This window comes from Macaca nemestrina, chromosome 8, assembly GCF_043159975.1.
Source record: "Macaca nemestrina isolate mMacNem1 chromosome 8, mMacNem.hap1, whole genome shotgun sequence".
NCBI lineage: Eukaryota > Metazoa > Chordata > Mammalia > Primates > Cercopithecidae > Macaca > Macaca nemestrina.
In genome coordinates this window covers 82,220,831-82,243,069 of record NC_092132.1, presented here as the reverse complement: position 1 = coordinate 82,243,069, position 22,239 = coordinate 82,220,831, and the positions used below count along the sequence as shown (strand labels likewise).

The window sequence follows — 22,239 nt, the reverse complement described above, 5'->3', positions numbered from 1 at the left end:
TGGGCTGGTGCTTGGGACCACAGAGGAAGAGCCCTTGAGTTGGTGCTGGATCCACTGAAAGATGGAGGGACCACCACAGAGCACTGCTGGGATCATGAGGAAGAGGCCCCTAGCAGATGCTGAGACTACGAGCAGGATCTGAGTGCTAATGCTGGGACTGAGGAAGTCAGCACTGGGAATGGGCTGCGCCCGTTAAACAATGAGACAGTTAAAAGACACTTTTCCATAGCTGACTGCTTCTGAAAGAATATTGACACAATGAAGGATGCATTTCTCTTCCTTTCCCCCCATCTTCTAATCTCCCACTATCTTCTCATTGGTAGAAAGAAGTTGACCAGAAGCCAGCTAGCAAAGGAGTCTGAGAAATAAAGTTTGCAAGGTTCTCAGCCCAAAAATACATATCCAGGTACAGAAGGGAGAGGTGGGCATGGGGACTGAGAGCCAAGAGGCAGATGACAGGCAAAAGGCCACCTGATGAGAGCCTGGAATGCCATGCCAAGAGGTTTGGACTTTTCCTGAGGCAACAAGAGGCTTTCCAAAGAAGAAATAAATTAGATTTTCTGGATGTCTAACTGTACCTGAGTTTTAACAATATTTACATTGAAGAGGAATAGAATGTAATTATGACCAAACTTCATTTTATTATCATACAACACCTTTTTCTTCTGTTAAAAAATACATGCTTACAGTGGAAAATTTGAGAACAACATAAAATTATTTTAAAAAATAATAATCCTGCCATCTACAGATTGTCACAATTACTATTTCAGTATATTCCTTCTTTTTGTCTAAAATACATGTTTTTAAATATTAAAATGATAAGGTAAGGCAGGTGCAGTGGCTCACACCTGTAATGCCAGCACTTTGAGAGGCTGAGGCAGGAGGATTGTTTGAGCCCAGCAGTTCGAGACCAGTCTGGGCAATATTGTGAGATCCCATCTCTAAAAGACAATTAAAAATTAAAAAAAATTAGCTGGGCATGGTGGTGTATGCCTGTAGCCCTAGCTACTCAGGAGGCTAAGGTGAGAGGATCACTTGAGCTCACAGTTCAAGTCTGCAGGGAACCATGTTTACGCCACTGCACTCGAACCTGGCTGATAGAGTAAGACCCTATGTCAAAAATAAAAATAAAATGATAAGGTAAAAATATTTTATAGCTTTTTCTTTAACCAACATATTGTATTTCTTTATAGGGTAACTTTAATAATTGCATAATATTTTATCAAATAACATACACTATAAGTTACTTAACCATTCACAACATTGTTAAACTTGGAACAGGATGATAAAATGGACATTTTCTAGACCCTAAGGTATTTAGATATAAGATACCAATGTGATTTGTAAGACAAATTACTCTGTAGAAATATCAGAATGATTGTCTGAAAACTTGCTCATAACTTTTGAATACCTTATCCTCATCTCGGATATAAAGGGGCCAAAAGTGGAGACGAAGGGGAGATTTATAAAACGGAGTTCTCCAGAGAGATTGAAGCTGAGTCCCAGTGGGGAAGGGAAAAGGAAGGCTTTCTCTTTTTCTTTTTACATCAAGAAAGTTGGCCCTCAATGGGGTCACTCTGAGGGCTAATATGATTCCCCTGTAATTAGGGGGATGTCGTAGACTAGCATGTAATTCTTGGTTGGAAAGCATACCAGGCAGAGACCTGTTGGTGAGCTGCTTTATGGCAAGAGGAGAGGAGGGAAGCTGAGTGTCTCCACTCTCAGGGCTTGTTAGGGTAAAAAAAATGCTGAGTGTTTCCCATGAATGAGATTTGGAGCACATTTGTAAAAAGAGCTAGCCTGGTGCTGCCTTAAATTCCGTCCAAGGGAAGCTGTCTGGAGGGATCAGGTTCCAAAAACAGTCTGTATGAAGCAGACCATGCTGTGGACAGAAGTATGTCTTCTACAGACCATGAATAGAAAACAGAAGTTGAGGGGGTAGAGTTCAGCTGTTGGAAAGTACATCATCTATAACTGTGCTTTCTCAACCGGGGATTATTTTGCACCCTTGGGGACATTTGATAGTGTCCAAAGATATTTTTGATTGTCTATCCCGGCCCGCGGGATAGTCGAAGCAGGCCCTGGAGGAGGGGGTGGGAATTTGGGGAACAAGAGATACGAGAAATGGAGACAAGACAGTGCTCTGATCAAGTCTCGTTTAATGGCGGTAATGCAGTGCCTTATATACACTTGGAGGGGAAGGGGTTGGGCCAAGGCAAAAATGATCTCATAGTGGAGGTGTGGCCAGATAGGTATTGGTTTCTCTGGTCCAACGTCATGTTGCACCTGCGCTGTCAGGTAGTAATTTTCGCGAGAGCGGGAAAAATGGGTGAAGAAGAAGCAGGAAGAGCGCCATCTTTTATGAGGTATTAATACAAGGAAAAAGGTAAATCTAGGGAGGAGGTAGAAGGTGGAAATGAATAGAGCTCAGGCGTTTTTAATCGTCAGTTATTATTCGCTATGGCCGGGGCCTGCAGCTCCAGACAATTGTCACAACTGATACAAGCATTACACTCATGGGTAGAGGCTAGATATGGTGATTAACATCCTATACAAGACAACAATTATCTAGCCCAAATGGCAAGAGTGCTGAGATTGAGAAACCCTGATCAGGCCGGGCGCGGTGGCTCAAGCCTGTAATCCCAGCACTTTGGGAGGCCGAGACGGGCGAATCACGAGGTCAGGAGATCGAGACCATCCTGGCTAACACAGTGAAACCCCGTCTCTACTAAAAAATATAAAAACTAGCCAGGCGAGGTGGCGGGCGCCTGTAGTCCCAGCTACTCGGGAGGCTGAGGCAGGAGAATGGTGTAAACCCGGGAGGCGGAGCTTGCAGTGAGCTGAGATCCGGCCACTGCACTCCAGCCTGGACGACAGAGCCAGACTCCGTCTCAAAAAAAAAAAAAAAAAAAAAGAGAAACCCTGATCTATACCATGGAGAAGGAAAGAGTCAGTACAGTATTAAATATCTGTCAAAAAATGGATTGTGGGATGGCTGCATAATTCTATGAACATACTAAAATTCTAAAAACCATTGAGACGTACACTATAAATGGATGAATTATTACATATGTGAATCATATCTCACACATATATAATAATTTATATTTTTCTACTATGTTTGTTTCTATAATATGGCAATGCCCATTGTTTTATAAAAATATCATTTTATAAAAATAAATTTATAATTAAAACACTGTTAATATGTAACCAATACATTGAATAACCAGGACCCATGGAAGTTAATCAGAAGGAAACTTTATTTTTGTATCCTAGTATGGCTTTACAATCTGTCTATTGGAAGAAATTCTTTCCCAACCACTGGAAAATTTTTTAAAAATCATTCCCATGATCCCTTATTTTCAGCAAAACAGTCTCGATTTAGAAATTACAATGTTTAGTCCTACGTAATAATCACGTTAAGAATCACAACTATGAATTAAATTGTCACCTGAAAGACTTTCAGGGATCATTTCTATAGTTTGTTACAAGAAAAGTTTCTCTGAATTATAGAGCACAAATAATAACATTAAAAAATAAGATAAAATTGCACTTGACTCCCAGCTTGGCCTTTCTGCAGTTAGAAAAAGGAGAATTAACTGAAAATTCCACTCATTTGACATCATCTTATTTATGGCCCTTTCAGGGTTTAAAAGGACAAGGAGAAGAGGGTTGAAGGATGAAAGATAAGAAAGAGCAAAAAAGATTCCCATTTAACTGCTATTGATGTAACCTCATGCTTACATCTTATGATAACTTTATGTGTAACCTTTTCAGGAACTGCCAGGATGTTTTCCAAGGTAGGTGAAATGTTTCATATTGTCACCAACAATGTATGAGGATTCTCACTTCTCAACATCCTCATCAACACTTGTTATTATCTGACTTTTTTATTATAGCCATACTAACAGATGTGAAATGGTATCTAATTATAATTTTGATTTTCATTTCCCTGACGTCTAATGATGATGAATATATTTTCATGTACCTATTTGCCATTTGTATCTCTTCTTTGAAGAAATATTTGTTTATATCCTTTGCTCATTTTTAAATCGAATTATCTTTTTATTACTGATGTGTAAGAGTTCTTTATATGTTCTAGATGTAAACTCCTTATCAGACACATGACTTGTAAATATTTTCTCCCATTCTCTGGGTTGTCTTTTGACTTTTTTGCATTTGAAATGCAAAGTTTTTAATTTTGATGAAATTCAATGTACTTTTTGTTTTGTCACTTGTGCTATAGGTGTCACATCTAAGAAGGTTTTGCCTGTACCAAAATCATCAAAATTTACTCTTACATTTTCTTCTATATGTTTTATAAGTTTAGCCTTTACATTTAGGTTTAGGTCTTTTATGTTTAGCTGTAACCTTTGACTTAATTTTGTGTATTAAGTGTGAGGGAGGGATCTAACTTCTTTCTTTTGCATGTGAATATTCAGTTGCCACAACATCATTTGTTGAAAATATTATTTTTCCCCATTGAACAGTCTTGGTACCCTTGTTGAAAATCAACCAACTGTCAATGAGAAGTGTTTATTTCTAGGCTCTCAATTCTAGTCCATTGATCTATATATGTCTATCCTTATGCCAATACAACACTGTATTAATTACTATAGCTTTGTAGTATGTTTTAAAATTCAGATTTTTCCTTAGATATCTAGAATCACTCTATAGTCAGAGTATAAATGTATTTAAATATCTTGATACATGTTGATAAACCTTCTTCCAGCAAAATCAAATTAGTTAATAAAACTACCAAAAGTAGACCGTATATTTCCAATGAATCACAATTTTTATATTTCAACAAAATAGGCAAGTTATGAATCTGAAATATATGCAGCAGTGTTATATTTATGGGTATAAGGAACTAATATGCAACTATATTAATTTCCCATTGCTATTGTAACAAACTACCATAAATTTAGTAACTTAAAATAACACAAATTTAGCCAGGTGCAGTGGCATGTGCCTAGTCCCAACTACTCAGGAAGATGAGGTAGGAGGATTGTTTGGGCCCAAGTGTTCAAGGATGTAATGTGTTATGATCAGGCCTGTAAATAGCCACTGCACTCCAGGCTGGGAAACACAGTGAGACCCTATTTCTAAAAGACAACACAAATGTATTATCTTATGATTTTGGAGACTGGAAGTTCAAAATCAGTTTTACATGGTTATAGTTGAGGTGTTTACAAGGTGGGTTTGTTCTGGAGGATCTTAAAGGAGAATTCATTTTCTTGCATTTTTCTGCTTCTAGCCTATATTCTTTTTTTGAGACTGAGTCTTGCTCTATCGCTCAGGCTGGAGTGCAGTGGCACAATCTTGGCTCACTGCAACCTTCTCCTCTCGGGTTCAAATGATTCTCATGCCTCAGTCTCCTGAGTAACTGGGATTACAGGCACCCACCACCACGCCCGGCTAATTTTTGTATTTTTAGTAGAGACAGGGTTTCACCACGTAAGCCAGGCTGATCTCGAACTCCTGACCTCAAGTGATCCACCCACCTCAGCCTCCCAAAGTGCTGGGATTACAGGCACGAGCCACCGCACCCAGCCTAGCCTGTATTCTTTAGCTTGTGGCTTCTTCTTCCATCTTCAAAGTATGTCATCACCACTCATCTACTTCCATCATCACATCACCTTCTTCTCTAACTTTTGATTCCTCATGTATCTCTCTTACAATGAGTTCTGTAATTACATCAGGCACACCTAAATAATCAGGATAGTCTCTCTATCTCAAGATCCCTAATTTGATCATAGCTGTAAAGTGTGTTTTGCCATATAAGGTAACATTTACAAGTTCCAGAGAATAAGACATAAATAGGAGAGGTCTTCAAAAAACTCACAGAAAATACATATTATGAAAAAACTATGCACGGACTTTAAGTTTTTTTTTTGCACCAAAATAAGCTCATACTAACTTATTACAACATGTCTAAACAGAATCTAGTTTAAGGCACGAAAAAGTATAAGACATCAGTTTGAGAAAAGCCCCTATCACAGCAACATGAATTCTGCTAAAATTAACACAAGAACAAACGTCAAATTTGTGGTGAAGCTTAGGTGAAAGAAGATGAAATCATTAATGCTTTACAAAAAGCTTACAGGGACAGTGCCTCAAAGGAATTAGAGGTTACAATTGGATACTTGTTTTAAGAAAGGACAAGACAATGTTGAAGATGAAGCCCTGAATGGCAGACCATCTACATCAATTTGTCAGGAAAAAAATGTACCTTGTTCATGCCCTAATTAAAGAGAACTGACAGTTAACAGCACAAACAATAGCCAACACTATAGATATCCTGACAGATTTCATTCACACAATTCTGACTGAAGAAACAAATTTGAACAAACTTTCCAGTCAATGGAAGCCAAAACCATTGCATGCAGATTAGCTACAGACAAGAACAAGCTTCGATGGAAATTTTAACCAAGTGGAATCAAGATCCTGAAGGATTTCTTCAAAGAATTGTAACAGAAGGTGAAACATGACTTTACCAGTATGACCCTGAAGAAAAAGCACAATCAAAGCAATGGTTACCAAGAGGTGAAGGGTCTAGTCAAGAGTAAAAGTCATGGTAACAGTGTATCAGGATGCTCAAAGCATTTTACCTGTTGATTTTCTGGAGGGCCGAAGAGCAATAACATCAGCTTATTATTAGAGCGTTTTTGAGAAATTTAGCCAAAGCTTTAGCAGAAAAACCCTGAAGAAAATTTTATCCGAGTGTTCTTCACCACCACAACAATGCTCCTGCTCATTCCTCTCATCAAACAAGGGAAACTTTGTGAGAGTTTTGGTGGGAAATCATTAGGTATTTACCTTACAGTGCTGATTTCACTTTCAACTTCTTTTTGTTTCCTAATCTTAAAAAAATCTTTAAAAGGAACTCATTTCTGTTAGTAAGATTAAAAAGACTACATTAACATGGTTAAATTCCCAGGATTCTCAATTCTTTAGGAATGGACTAAACAGCTGATATCATTGCTTACAAAAAAAGTATCTTGACCTTGATGGAGGTTATGTTGAGAAATAAAGTTTATCATTTTATTTTTATCTTTTAATTCCATTTTTCCATAAACTTTTTGAAGTTCCCTCATATGTTTGGGAACCATTATTCAGTCTTCCACAAAAACCTTTTTATAGACAGTCTATAAATTTATTCACAAGTAATAAACTTGCACATTTTTTAGTTGCTAAATCAGTGTAATGGCATAAAATTACAACTAATTTCATTAAAATTAACCTGCATTTATTGATGATACAACCAGGAAGAAAGCTGAATACCATGTATTACAATGAGGTAATTTTGTGATATCTGTAGTCATGAGCCAGAGAGATCACTGGGGAACAGACATACAGTAAAGGGGGAAACTTACTGAGCCTCATTGATAAAGGACCTCTGGGCCACAGCGCCAAGGGAGAAGATTTAAGTCACAGTTTTTGCAGACTGCTCTAAATACCATAGGTAATGCCACATAAGTGCATGTGATCAGAAGTGTGCCATAATTTTTTATTACTTTAACTGTATATCTGAAAGTTGAGAACTACTGGTAATTGGAAAATTACTTACCCAAATTTCTAAAAGTACAATATTGTAAATTAATGGCTTACAAAGTATGGTCCAGGTACCACCTGTTATTTCAAAGGACCTCACAGTTATATGGGTCGAAATTATGTCTTTTAAATGTTTTTAATAGATCATTGCTTGTTTGTCATGTAACATAAGTCAATTTATTTTCCATAATACTTGATAGATGTCACCTTCCAGGTGTTTCATTAAATCAGCTCTAGACTTGCAACAAGTTGATCTGCTTTTGTTTATCAGCAGTAACACAATGAAGAGATTGAGTGGGGGAAATCAAACACACCTTGAACACCAAACTAAGATCTAAAGTTTGAGAACGAGTGGATTTTTTAAAAAAGGCAATTAATTAATTTTACTTTAGCACCACCTAGTGGAAATTTTGAAGAAATAAATTGGATTTTTTCTCTTTCAAACAAGGAAAAATAAAGTGAACTGAGTTCATTTTAAAGTCAGCTCAAAGTAAATTGCACTTCCTAAAGTGATCAAGGAAACGAATATGCTCCATTTAAAAATGAGAAGCCGTGTAGTCTCAACTATTTATGAGACTAAGAAGGGGGGTTCACTTGAACCCAAGAGTCAGAGTCCAGCTTGGGCAACATTATAAAATCCCATCTCAAAAAAAAAAAAAAAAAATGGAAGCAACTTTATATTTGTAAAACTATTTTTTTCTAGTTATGAGTTGAAACTTACCCATCTTATGTATTTTACAAAATAAAAAAGTCTACTAGGTTAAAACTCATTCATTCATAATTCCCCCATTCAAGTATGTATGTGATTTCAGACATTTTTTTCTATGTCCATGGGTATATATTTACATTTCAAAATGAAGTTTATGTTGTAACACTGTTTTCATTTAACACTTCGTTGGTTATATCAAGCTATTAAATATTTATTACAGTGTTTCATGGACGGATTCAGTAAAAATACATGTAATTTGAACATATGTCTTGGCAAATAAGCAAAAGAAAAAACTTTGAAAAAGATAGGCTGGAAGTTGAGTCTCAAAAATTCTATGAACTAGATAAGCAACCTCAGGCTAAATCTGTTGAAGGTCAGTTTGTTCTCAATAAAACTTGATGAAAGTCAATTTCATAAGGTTAATAGGAATAAATGGCACATTGTGCAAATAAAAAACTAGTGTACAGAGACAATAAACAGTAACTATAGCTATAAGTTGGTTGATGCAAATTAAATAGATATAAAAATCATTTAGCTGGCCAGGTGCAGTGGCTCACGCCTATAATCCCAGTACTTTGGGAGGCTGAGGGGCAGATTACTTGAGGCCAGGAGATCAGCCTGGCCAACATGATGAAACCACTAAAAAAAAAAAAAAAAAATTAGCCGGGCATGGTGGTGGGGGCCTATAACCCCAACTACTCAGGAATCTCAGACAGGAGAATTGTTTGAACCCGGAGATGGAGGTTGCAGTGAGCCGAGATCGCGCCACTGCACTCCAGCCTAGGCTACAAAGCAAGACTCTGTTTCTAAATAAATAAATAATTTAGTTATGCTGGGAAGTAATTCCATGGTTATTAAAATTAACCTATCACAACTAAGCCTTAAAACTCCTTTATTTTGAAGAACATTCATAGAATTTGCTTAAAAATTAAATCGATTTAATAAAATGTTAAATTTTTATAGCACACACATTTTATTAACATAATAACTGTCTGAAATTAAATAAAAATGAGAGCTGGATGCAGTGGCGTGGGTCTGTAATCCCAGCTACTCAGCAGGCTGAGGCGGGAGGATTGCTTCAGCCCATAAGTTCCAGGCTACAGTGAGCTATGGTTGTGCCACTGCACTCCAGCATGGGTGACAGAGTGAGACCTTGTCTCTAAAAAATAAATAAAATGAGTCAAATGCATACCATTTTATGAAATTGTAAGAATAATGTGGTTTCAGCTTTTACTTCAATGTATTTAATTACTATACATCTAATGTCATGATCTGTCATGACATACTTCATACGTCTTCACTCATGAACATATTTAGGGCATTTAAAAAATGAGATTAAACAATTCAACAATATGAATATATTGTTACACGTGTTTTTAAACTTTAATGTCTATGTGGTGAATATTCATAGTTTCCATTATTGTCTTATTTCTAAACTGTTATGATCATTATCTGTATTTATACATCTTTGCATGCAGCCAATGCAGAAATGAAATTGTAGAAACAGTGATCAATTTTTTTAATTTTTAAAAAAGAAATGAAATTGTGGTAATAATGGCAAGTTTAGAATAGCGACTATAACTTTTTTTTTTCTTAGAGTATCATTCTGTCACTGAGGCTGGAGTGCAATGGTACAATCATAGCTCACTATACCCTCAAACTTCTGGGGTCAAAAGATCCTTGCACCTCAGCCTCCTGAGTACCTGGGACCACAGGCATGCACCATTATCAGCTGGCTAATTTTTTGGTTTTTTACGTAGTGATGGGCAGGTGGGGGATGACTCAGTATGTTGCCCAGGTTGGTCTCGAACTCCTGTCCTCAAGCACTTCTCCCACTTCGGCCCCCCAGAGTGCTAGAATTACAGGCGTAAGCCACTGTAACTTGCCGTTATTCCCACAATTTCCCAGCCTGTGCCAGACAGGCTGTTCTTTAAGGAATCACCCCACAAAAGCAGAGGTAACTCCTTAAAACAAATTAAAAGTAAGCAATTTTATGGTGACCACTAGTAAGCTACCAAGAAAGCCATCTCTCTTATGATCCAGCTAGATCCAGGTGTTGAGCTTACAATACCTAAAAGAATATTCAGACTACATCTTAGTTCAGGCTCTATGGAAATAGCGTCTGAGACAGCGATCTGCACGCAGGGAGTTTATTGGGGCATGCACTCAGGAGGAACACCTCTAGGGGAGCCAGGGAAGTAAACTGGGCAGAAGTTAAACTGTGATGCAGCAGCTGGAGGGGCGTCAGTCAATCCCAGAGAGAGCCCTGGATCTGGATCGCCCTTCAGAGATGAAGGAAAGAAAATCGCCTGTGCCCTCACCCCAACCAATAACTGGATAGAAGCTGTCTCCAGGGAGGGGGCGTAACCTTGGATAAGTCAGCCTCCTTCTGCTAAGGATGATTTCTGAAGAGGAACTGTGAGACATCAGTAGCCAACAGTGTGAGCAGCTGGGGAAATGAGTGTGTCAGTCCTGAAGGGCCAGGTCCGGGCAGGACACCACAGCAGCCAGCACAAAGTATAAATTCTCTGTCAGTCTTTCCAGAACATGACTTCTCTCACTCAGCTAAGATATTGATAACATCTCAGCAATTGACATGTAATGCTTGACTGTTACTGAAACTGCAGATTTTCTCTGCTGTCACTTAAATAGACTCATGTGTGTTATCAGACAAGTCAGAGGTCTGACATCCTCTGTGAAAACTGAGAAGACTAACCAAAAATTGCATCTGAATGAAGGTTACTACTTCTCCAAGAAGATAGATGATCCAAAGAAGTATGTATGCTGAAGGTCAGATCCAGAATCTACTTATAATTTTTTAAAATTTCTTTCCAAATGTAGATAAACAAGGGCTTGAGGCCCTGAAAGTCCATTCTACATAGCACGACAACTTGGCCTAAAAATTTCAGCCTGCAAATGAGGACGCACTCCGAGGTTTCTAAGCTTCATTCAGTTAGAATAGGAGGTAGTCACTAGACATTCAAAGAATCAGCAGTATGTTGAGAAAGAAACTAGCTAACTGCATTAATCTTGATGAAGATGAAGACTTGCCATAAAATACACCACAAGTCCTGAAGCTGGTAAAAGGAAGTTTCTTCATAATTGTGTTGTTCCTTAATTTTTTCTGTAGACTCCAAATAGAGTTGGAGGAATTCTATTTCCCCTGATGATTATGCTTTAATGGGATCTATTTTTCTCTTTTGAATTCCTAGGGCATCCTCTTAGATATTCAAATAACACTTCTCCATTTCTTGGATACTGGAGTGCACGTGACAAACTTTATGTTCTGTATTGATGTGCCTAAGATTCTGCAACTTTTGGCAGAAAAGTATTTGCAAAATACTTTTCTGTTTGGTGCTTTCTTAACTTCTCCAGATATGCTGGGAAAGATTGCCTTCTCCACTTGGTGTAGTCACTATTAATTCCTCCAACTGTCAGCCCCTCTCAGAGCATTCCTGGCCCATCTGTCCTGTGGCATCACCCTGCTGCACTCCCTCTCAGATTCTCATTTCCATCACTCAGCAATTCTAAGTATATTCTAAGTGCATTCAAGTCTAATTATGTAAAAGAATCATTTCTCTAAAGAAGCAACGTAATTCTGCTAAAGCGTATTCTGATCGTCTTTACAAGTTATTATTTTTTTAATTTCACATCTCATAAATTATTTATGAGGTTGAACATTTTTCACATGTTTATTGGTCATTTGGGTATTTTCTTTGATGAATTCCTGCCTATTGTTTTTGCCCATTTTTCATTGAAAATGTGTTTATTTTTTCTATTGATTTGTACATGACCTTTATCCATTAAGGATCTCAATCCATTTTTCCTCAATCTGTTTTTTTTTTTAGCAAAATGTAGAGAAAAATAATAACTTACCAAAACGACTTCAAATTTAACCTTCACCACTGAGTTCAACATTCTCCCATCACGAACTAATATCTTTTTAAATATGTTCATATATCTGTCTATGATATCACCATTCTTCCGATCGCTAAGCTTGGAATTTTCTTTTTCCTTTTTGTTTTTAAGAGACAGAGTCTCACTCTGCTGCCCAGGCTGGAGCACAGTGGTATGATCATAGCTGTCTGTAGCCTCAAACTCCTGGGCTCAAGTAATCTTCCCATTTCACCCTCTGGAGTAGCTGATACAACAGATGTGCACCACCATGCCTGGCTAATATTTTAATTTAAAATTTTTTGTACAGATGGGGTCTGGCTATGATGCCCGGGCTGGTCTCAAACTCCTGACCTCAAGCAATCCTCCTGACTAGGCCTCCCAAAGTTCTAGGACTAAGGATATTGCTAATTGTTATGTACTAAATGCTTATAAATTATGTGTATTATAAAATATAGACAAGCATTTTACAGTATGATATAAAGAAGAAATAATTTAAAATCATTTAGTTTTACTAATGTTATAAAGATACTTTTTGCTCTTACTATTAATATTTTTGCTGAGTACTGAGTGAATATGCATAATCATTTTTTAAAATTTTGAGTGATCACTTTTCAATACAACAATCAAAAGCTGAATTATAAGTTCAGCTTATTTTGATAATCAGCTATAGTTTTAAAAGATACCTCACAAAAATATGTAGATCCAATACTTGCTATTCAATTTCATATACTTAATCAATGAAAACTTAATACATTTCCACTTTTCATAATGTCAAGTAGCTGTTTTCTAATGTCAACTAACTGGAAGGTGCTGTATTTTCAAATCTTTAAAAGCATTGGAATCTCACAGAAGTGCTTCATTTTAAATTGAAAGACTTTAGAATATGTTTTTAAAAATCTCTTTCTAAATTTCCTAAGCATGTGGAGATATGAGAATTTGTATAGGTGATATATTTGTTCCAAAAATAAAATTATATCATAATTTTAAAAACATTTGGTGTCAAAATACTTTTGTTTATTTTATGGAAAAAAACAACTTTTGTATTTGTAATTAAAATGTCATATGAACTGACAGATAAAATGTGTGTTTTTAGGTATCCACTAGGTGGAGTAATACTAATCTGACAAAACCAACAAAAGGTCAACAAAGTTAGAAACTTTTAAAGTTTTTATTGGAAATTAACATGTACACACTACATACAAATAATTAAATTCAAATAAATAACAGCTCTAAATGTTAGAACTAAAACTATAAACTTCTATAAGAAAACATACAAGAAAATCTTTGTGACCTTGCTTAAGGCAAACATTTATTAGATAGGATGCAATAAGCATGAACCATAATAAATAAAATTGATAAATTGGACTTAATAAAAATTGAACACTTCCAGTCTTTAGAAGAACTACTGTGAAAAAGGGAAAAAAAAGGTCCCAGACTGGGAGAAAATTTCTCCCTGAAATGTCCTGATGAAGGACATGTATATGGGATATGCAAAGAACCCTCAGAAGTCCATAAGAAGACAATCAAGAGAAATCAAAATACCATAAGGAGGTAAAGGTGAATGTTTATTCATAATAGCCAAAATTTGGGAAAAAACACATATCCATTTATTGTTAAATAGATTGTGGATAAACGTGGAAAAACAATGAATAAATCTCTTTATAATGAAATACTATCAGCAAGAAAAAGGAATGAGTGCTGGTACATGCAATAATCTGGATGAATCTCAATAGTATTACAAATGATGCTAGAATGAATAACCTATATAACACATATAATTTTGCAAGTGTGCAAATATATATGTGTAGATGTATATATGATAAATTATTTGAAGAGGGATTACTGGGTCAGAGGACATGTGTGTTTGTCATTTTGATAGATATTTCAAAATTGCCTTCCTTGGGGGCTATATTAATTTGCATTCCTACTAGCAGTGTAGAGGGTGCTCAAAAGAGTGTGTGTGTGTAGAATCCTGAGCAACATAGTGAGACTCTGTCTGTAAAAAAAATACAAAAATTAGGTGACCATGATGGCACATGCTTGTAGCCTCATCTACTTGAAAAGCTAAAGTGGGAGGATTGCTTGAGCCCAGGATTTCAATGTTATAGTGAGCTATGATCATACCATTGCACTCCAGCCTGGGTGACAGAGTAAGATGCTGTCTCAAAACAAAAAGAAAAAAAAAAAAGAGTATGTAGAATTTATGGATTTTTGCTAATCTGACAGGGAAATAGCTTCTAAGCATATATTTAATTAATGTTTCTGTTTAAATAGAAGCTCTAATATATTACCTGGTACTCTAATGGATCATCTCACAGATCTCCTCAAATACATTACTTACTATAGTACCGCAAAACTGCCACACCATTTTACACCTTTGGGCTTGGTGAACCCCTACTTATCCTTCAAAACTTTTACCACTTTTGTGAAGCTTTCCTTGGTTCTTTTAGACTGTGATAAAATTACTTTCCTATGCACTAATGTTATACTTTGTGTCTGCTGCCCTACATGTCATAGTGAATTTAAATTATTGATCTTCCCCAATTCCCTGTGAACTCTAAAGCATATTGGAGGGTTTATCTAAGTTCCATAAGACAGGGCTGCAATTCATGCGTCTCTCCGTGCTCAGGAGCTAGCATGGTGTCTGGCACAAATTAAGGCTACAAATAATGGGTACTGAACTGAAAGGAATGGTCTGTGCAGAAACAAACATGTTTCTGTAAATATGTGTGCATGAATGAATGCACATTTATAAAGGAAATTTTCTGATGAATAAATCTGTCTAACAACATAATTCTGTATCTAGTAGTGATTTGTCTCAACCCTCCCACTCTGATAACTCACATTTTAAAAACGAAAATTTATGTCATTTGGCAAGTAGTTCAGTATGGTCCAGAAGTAGCTAGTAGAATGAGAGAGCCAGGCTTCTTAATTTTATGTTGAGTCCCACCTGTTCATAATGGGCATAAATAACAAGATCATCTAAAATGCTGTTGTGGAAGGAATTTGTTACCTTTTCAGACTCCTAGAGGCAGGGGGAAAATCCTGGTGGCACCATAAAACAAGATTGGAGGCAAGAGACAATGTGCAGCAGATATTCCAAAGTGAATGCAGGTGTCCTGAAATGTGTCACTCAGAGAAGCATGTCTGCTCTCCTTCTATTCTAAGGACATTATAGAAAGCCCTTTTGGAGAAGAGCAAGCTGGTGAACATGTCATTTGGGTCATGCAGATGGTGTAACATTTTCTATAATGCCCTTAAAATGCTGTCTGTATTCTAAGGGCATTACAGAAAGCATTACACTAAAAATCCTTCACCTATACCAAGCACATGTCCATAAACTGCCCCAGATCTAAAGGACCAAGACAACTTCTCATTATCTGTTCATCAAAGAGTCGACATTTGGGCATGATGCCTGGAAGTAGCCTGGAAATAAACCTTATATACCAACACCTCACAAACTCAATAGGGAAGATGAATATCTTATCATCATTCATAGTCAGTGAAAAGACTTCTTTAGAATTTGTGAATAATAGCTTAGTACAAACAAGAAGCATTTCTTTAAGATCCATGACCACTCCTCAGTACCAAGGAAGGCAGAAGAGAACTACTATATGCTATTTAGCAAATATTTTTTAAATAACTATGTGTTGGACATTACATTAGGTAATCTGGACAAAAAGTTGAATAAAGTATCATGTCTGCCCTAAAGGAGCTTAGAATGTAATTCTGAGGATGAGGCAGTGGTAACATCATATATTTCTACAACGCTTTTCAGTTTACAAAGAACTTCACATTGTAAATTCACACATTGTGAATTCACCTCTCTGCCCCCCTTTCTATGCTACCAGAATTTAAAGGCCATCAGTAAAATACAAAGTACTATGGAGGATCAAAAGAAAGAGATTCCTTGTAGTTGAGTAGTAGGCATGGGGTGAGAAGTGAAGACTTCATGGGGAAGGAAGTATTTTAGGTGAGCTTCAAAAGGTGAATATGCTTCAGTACACAATGATTGGTGGCAATGGTTCTATGTGCATAGACACAAAGTCAAGAGAAGATATATATGTGAATTGGGGATTGGTGACTAGATTAAGAAAGGGAAGAATTTAGTAGAAGCATGAGGAACATTATTTGGCTGGAAAAGTAGAAGAAAATAAGTCTAGAAATTTAGATTCAGGAATGTATGCTTAATTCATCTTGATTCAGGGTAGGTGAATAAAATAAACAAATTGTGCTTTAATCTGAGGTAGAAAGATCAGTTTAGCTACAACTGGGCACCATCACAACAGGTACCCTCAGCAAAGTTGTGCCATAGGCATTTTTACTATCCCTCAAAAGAGTTCCTTGTTTATTTCAAGCTACCCCTCCTAGATTAGCATCAAATTCATTTAATATTCTATATCCTCCTCCAAAAATCTTATCAAGAGTAAACTTTTCTTAATCTAGTCACTAATCCTCAATTCATATACCTATCTTCTTTTTCCCATGTAGCAATTGTCTCTAAATCACCAAAATTTGACTGTTCTTTTATTCATTTGCTTGTTTGTAGTTTCTGATTTTCTGTAAGGAGCAAAAAGTTTTAATAATGCAAATCTATTTTTGTAATAAAATATGATTACCAATACCTTAGATTATATCCTTCAATATTCTATTATACAAACAATATGTGTCCTTTTTCTACAACCTAATGTCACACATACTTTTTTGCAATTTACCATTTATTGGACAAGTAGGGTACCCCAAATTTTTGAAATGACACTGAAGAGCAGTTAAAAGTAGATGAAAATAAGTTAGTATTAAAAAGTACAATCCCTTTGTACATTAAATCTAGTTTGTGTGTTTTTTTTTTTTAAAGTACAATCCGCCACGGTGGGGGGAGGGGGAGGGGCGATAAAAAATAAGCAAAAAATGCTTAAAGATGCATAAAACATTACAAAACCATCCCCATGACCCAAATGACATGTTGTTGACCAGTTTGCTTTCCTCCAAATTATTTTCAGTAAAATAGTAATGTTTCACTATGAGTACTATACTAGCCAATGATGATATTAAAGATAAAATACCTTAAAATGTTTATTTTATTTTAGGTTTGGGAGTACATGTGAAGGTTTGTTACATAGGTAAACACACGTCACAGGGGTGTGTTGTACAGATTATTTCATCACCCAGATATTAAGCCCAGCACCCAATAGTCACCTTTTCTGCACCTCTCCCTCCTCCCAATCTCCACCCTCAAGGAGGCCCCAATGTCTGTTGTTTCCTTCTTTGTGTTCATAAGTTCTTATCATTTAGCTCCCAAAGATGAAATACCTCATCCTTATCTTCAAGGAGCTTTAAGAGACACAGGCAACATAAAGGATTCCCAGAATGCTCCTGATATACAGAGAAAGGTATCCAATCTTGGATAAAGGATCAAGAAAGATATTCTTGAGGACAGTAATAGAAATGAGCCCTGAAGGATGAGTATGCATTAGGCAAAGAGGTGGCCGGGGAGAATGGGAGTGTAAAAGAATTTCCAGGTAGAGAGAACAATCTGTGCAAAGAGACAGAGAATAACAGTACACTGAGAATTTTAAGTACTTTATAGCGGCTAGAAAGTGTTATTAAAAGAAATGACAAAAGCTGCCATTCCTTTTGCACCAACCTAATAGGAATATAGGCCCAGCACGGTACATCATGCCTGTGATTCCAGCACTTTGGGAAGCTAAGGTGGGCAGATCACGTCAGCTCAGGAGTTCGAGACCAGCCTAGGCAACATGGTGAAACCCTGGCTCTACAATCAATCAATCAATAAATAAAAATTAGTCGGGTGTGGTAGTGCATGCTTGTAGTCCCAGTTCCTCGGGAGGACAAGGTGGGAGGATCCCTTGAGCCTGGGAGGCCGAGGTTACAGTGAGCCAACCAAGACCATGCCATGGCACTCCAGCCTGAGTGACAAAGTGAGATCCTGTCTTAAAAAGAAAAAGTGAAAAGAAAACTTTAATTTGAAGAAAAAAAAGTAGGAATATATATGTTCTTATTTTTAGGAACTAAATGTCTTCTTATGATATAATCTATATTACACCTAATATTAGTACAATAATACCAATACGTAAATTACAAAAACTGAATTAGGCTACATTGAATCCTCAAAATTGTTTTACTGGTTATGGATATGGGTTCAATGAAATTTGAAGACAACTACTCTAAAAAGTAACTACTCTTACTTTAAGTAAAGAGGAACCATGGAGGGTTTTAAGTAAGAAAGTATGTCAACAAGACCTGAAACCTCGGCAACAGGGTGGAGAAATGCTGCTGGCTGAAAAGCAGTCTGGAGGTACAAGTCAAAGTGAGAAATAATGAAAAGTGGAACTCAAGAAACAGGAGTGGGAATGGTGAGAAAGTGACATATTGGAGTGATACTTAGAAGTAAAATAGAGCGGGCTTAATAAATTAATACTTTGTGGAATGCAGAGAAAAAAGAACAGAAATAACAGAAAGAAGAGGACGGATCTCGAGGACAGGTCTCACATGAACAATGACAATCAAATGTCAAGAATAAATAAATTCAAGCAGAATAAATCATTTCAGCAACATTACAGAATGTATATCCTTGTGTAGGTCACCATTTACATTAGTTTAGTGCAAGAAAGCATTTTAAGTTCTGAATTGCCAACCTACACAGATATAACATAATAAATATATTGTTGGCAGGCGCCTGTAGTCCCAGCTACTCGGGAGGCTGAGGCAGTAGAATCGCTTGAACCCAGGAGGCAGAGATTGCAGTGAGCCAAGATCGCACCAATCCACCACAGCCTGGGCGACAGAGCGAGACTCTGTCTAAAATATATGTAGTTGGATACCATTAACTCAGAAGTAGAACAAATTGTCACACTCTGATTGAAAGAAATATTTGAAATGTAATGAGTTCCAATGGAAGTGGTTTAAAGTTCTAAACTAATTTCTACTTGTAAACACCATCCATTGTTGTAAAGATAGTGACATAATTACAAGAGTACCCAATCTTTCTAAAGTTCACCGAATCCCCGTCTGGAAACCATGCAAAGCTACAGATAATGTCTAGAGATAGGCACAGGGTGTAGGAGTGAAAATCTTTTTACTCTGAAACAGCAAGGCTCTTGCGTCAGTTCGAACCCGAGAGCACGCCAGCAAACACCACAAGGCAGTGTGGAGAACCGCTTTTTTGTTTGGTTGGTTGGTTGGTGTTTTGAGACGGAGTCTTGCTCTGTCACCAGGCTGGAGTGCAGTGGCATGATATCGGCTCATTGCAACCGCCTCCTCCTGGGTTCAAGCGATTTTCCTGCCTTAGCCTCCTGAGCAGCTGGGACTACAGGTGCGTGCCACCACGCCCAGCTAATTTTTTTTTTTTTTTTTTTTGTATTTTTAGTAGAGACGAGTTTTCACCATGTTGGCCACGATGGTCTCCATCTCTTGACCTTTTGATCTGCCCGCCTCGGCTTCCAAAGTGCTGGGATTACAGGCGTGAGCCACCGCGCCTGGCCAACACGCTGTTTTAAAGAGCGCCTGGGTGCAGGAGGGCTGAGGCCTAAAATGACATCAGTATCCAATGAAGACCGGGCAGGGGTTTTACAGTCTCCTGTAAACAGGAAGTGTCTCAGTCTGATGTAACTGCTACGCCATACCCCGGAAGGCCTCTCTTCAGGAGGTATGTGTCTTTGGCCAGCTCTTTTCCTGCTTCTGCTATCTTGCTGAGGCACCCTGCTGGTGCCAAGCGGTCTTGCGCCTTGGGACTGGGCCTGAGAAGGGAGGACTTACTCATTCCCTTAAGTTTTCAGGCCCCAGGGAGAATCTTTCAGAAACTCTCATTGCAAGTTAATTTGGAACATTATGATAGAATGCTATTTTAAATAATTACTACACTTTTTCTCCCTGTTTTATACCGAAATACGGGATTTACCTTATTTTGTAGCCAACTTACCCAGCAAAGAAATAATATAATAAAAATCTAAAAAGTTTTTTGAGCCCTAGCCACTAATATTCTTCCCTTTGCCCTCTATGCTCTCCCCGTACTGATTCTATCCTCTCAATTCTGAGACATGTTCTTCCCTCCCTTCCCTCTACTACTCTTCTGCCCCTGCATTTTGCCTTGGGTATTATTTTTCATGTTTCAGCTTAAACTTACTAATTTTCTCAAGAAGGCACTTACCATACCATTATAAGGTTTAAATACTTTTGCCACATGCTCCCATGTACTTCCTTTTGCTAACATTTATTTGATTTGTAATTATTTTTTACTACCTGCCTCCCACTGGACTATAATCATAACTTGGGCAGGGACACTGCATGGCACATGAGGGGCACGTAGTAAATGTTGAATAAATTAAATTAAGCTTTATATGTTGAACATATAAAACAGGCATATTAGGCCAGAATCTCCATCTACAAACTCAGACGTGCAAGAAATATAACTTGATTTCTACAATTCCACTTTATTTGTATTTCACGGCATCGTTTTACAAGGCTAGTAGAAATTTCGTGTTGGTCAATTCCATGTCTTTCCCTCTTTTTCCTCTTGTGATTGTATGGAGCCAAAGTCCTACTAAAACGAAGCTCTTTTATCCTCACTGTCATCTGTCCCTTCAGTTACTGAGATATCCATTCCTCATTTGGCCATTTTGAATTAGTCCAAGAAGATTTCTCTGGAGACATCCTTGTTCCTATTCTAGACTCCACTGAGCCAGGGTGTCTCTCCTCTACTCTCCATTATTGGATCCATGGGACCCATTCGGTTACCCCAGTCCTGAAACCTGGCTCAGGGGAACTCTCCTGAGGCTAAGACCGCACCTGCGCGGACACAACTCACAGCTGCTTCCAGTGAGTCTGAGCACATTGCTGAAGTCTGCATTGCTGGAGTAAGGAAGTGGTATGGACCTCTCGCCCCCACATGGGGTAGTGCTCTCTGGAGCTCAGCAAGGGCAACTTCTTTCTCTCGGGCCCTCCCACGCCCCTCCTCTCAGACTCTGCAAACTCCTCTCAACCTTGGGGATTCTTGTTTGCAAAGGGTGTATAGGGATATGGAAGATGAAGGGTTGTATTCTTTCGATATCTTCTAACTCTTCTGTCTATTCATCAGTTTCTTCTTTTTATCTGTAGGTCTCTGCTTTTAAAATTCAAAAGCCAGGAAGAGACTCCCCCAACCTTATTTTTTTCTGTAGCCACATCCTTTCCCTGAGTATAAATCAAAGAGTACAGCTGCTGCTTAAATATGGAAAAAGGATCAAGAAGCAAAAGGAAAATGTGGAAAAAAGAGAAGAGGGGGTTTGGATAGAGACCAATAAATATTGCAAAATCAGTCTCCTGCTTAATAAGTATAATTGTAATTCCTGAATGAAATATTCATGATGGGTTTCTAAAGATGAATTTAAGATTATTTGCTAATTGTAAGTGTGAGAATGTGGTAAAGCGCATCACTGCCTCTTACAGAATTCTGGACTCATGGTTTGTCCAATATAGTATTTTGTTATTATTTCTGCTTATTTTGTTACTTTATTTATTTATTTATTTTATATGAGACAGGGTCTCTGTCACCCAGGCTGGAGTGCAGTCGCATGATCTCGGCTCACTGCACCCGCCACCTCCTGGCTTCAAGCGATTCTCCAGCCTCAGCCTCCCAAGTAGCTGGGATTACAGGCATGTACCACCATGTCCGGCCAAAAAACTTTAATTTTAAAACATTCATATTAAAGCTGATTTTCTCATAGGCTACGAGGTTATGTCCAACTTTCTACGACCCAACCACCACTTTTAATCAGCTACAAATGACATATCTGTTTAATCTATACATTGCTTTCTAACATATTTAACTTAGAGAACTACAATAATATTTAATAATTCAGTATCATAGTCTATATCAACAAGAAGGAACACTTAGGTATCACAATGTGTCAATCACTATGCTTGTTACTTTAAATACAGTCAATCTTCATTATTTGCAAATTCTGTATTTGCAAATATGTCCACTCATTAAAATTTATTTGTAGGCCAGGCATGGTGCCTCACACCTGTAATCCCAGCACCTTGGGAAGCTAAGGCGGGTGGATCACTTGATGCCAGGAGTT

General features: G+C 37.5%; 1 long non-coding RNA gene across 2 annotated transcripts; it reads left to right on the top strand.

Annotated features, from left to right (window-relative positions):
* Positions 1–2,316: 2,316 nt before the first annotated feature.
* Positions 2,317–21,455, top strand: LOC105482215 (uncharacterized). Of its 2 annotated transcripts, none has more exons than XR_011606509.1 (4): positions 2,317–2,366; positions 3,647–3,800; positions 19,548–19,826; positions 21,275–21,455. It is a non-coding gene; the product is annotated as an uncharacterized lncRNA (long non-coding RNA). The 2 variants fall into 2 exon arrangements; XR_987456.2 differs by having other exon boundaries at positions 2,317–2,386.
* The last annotated feature ends 784 nt before the right edge of the window (positions 21,456–22,239 follow it).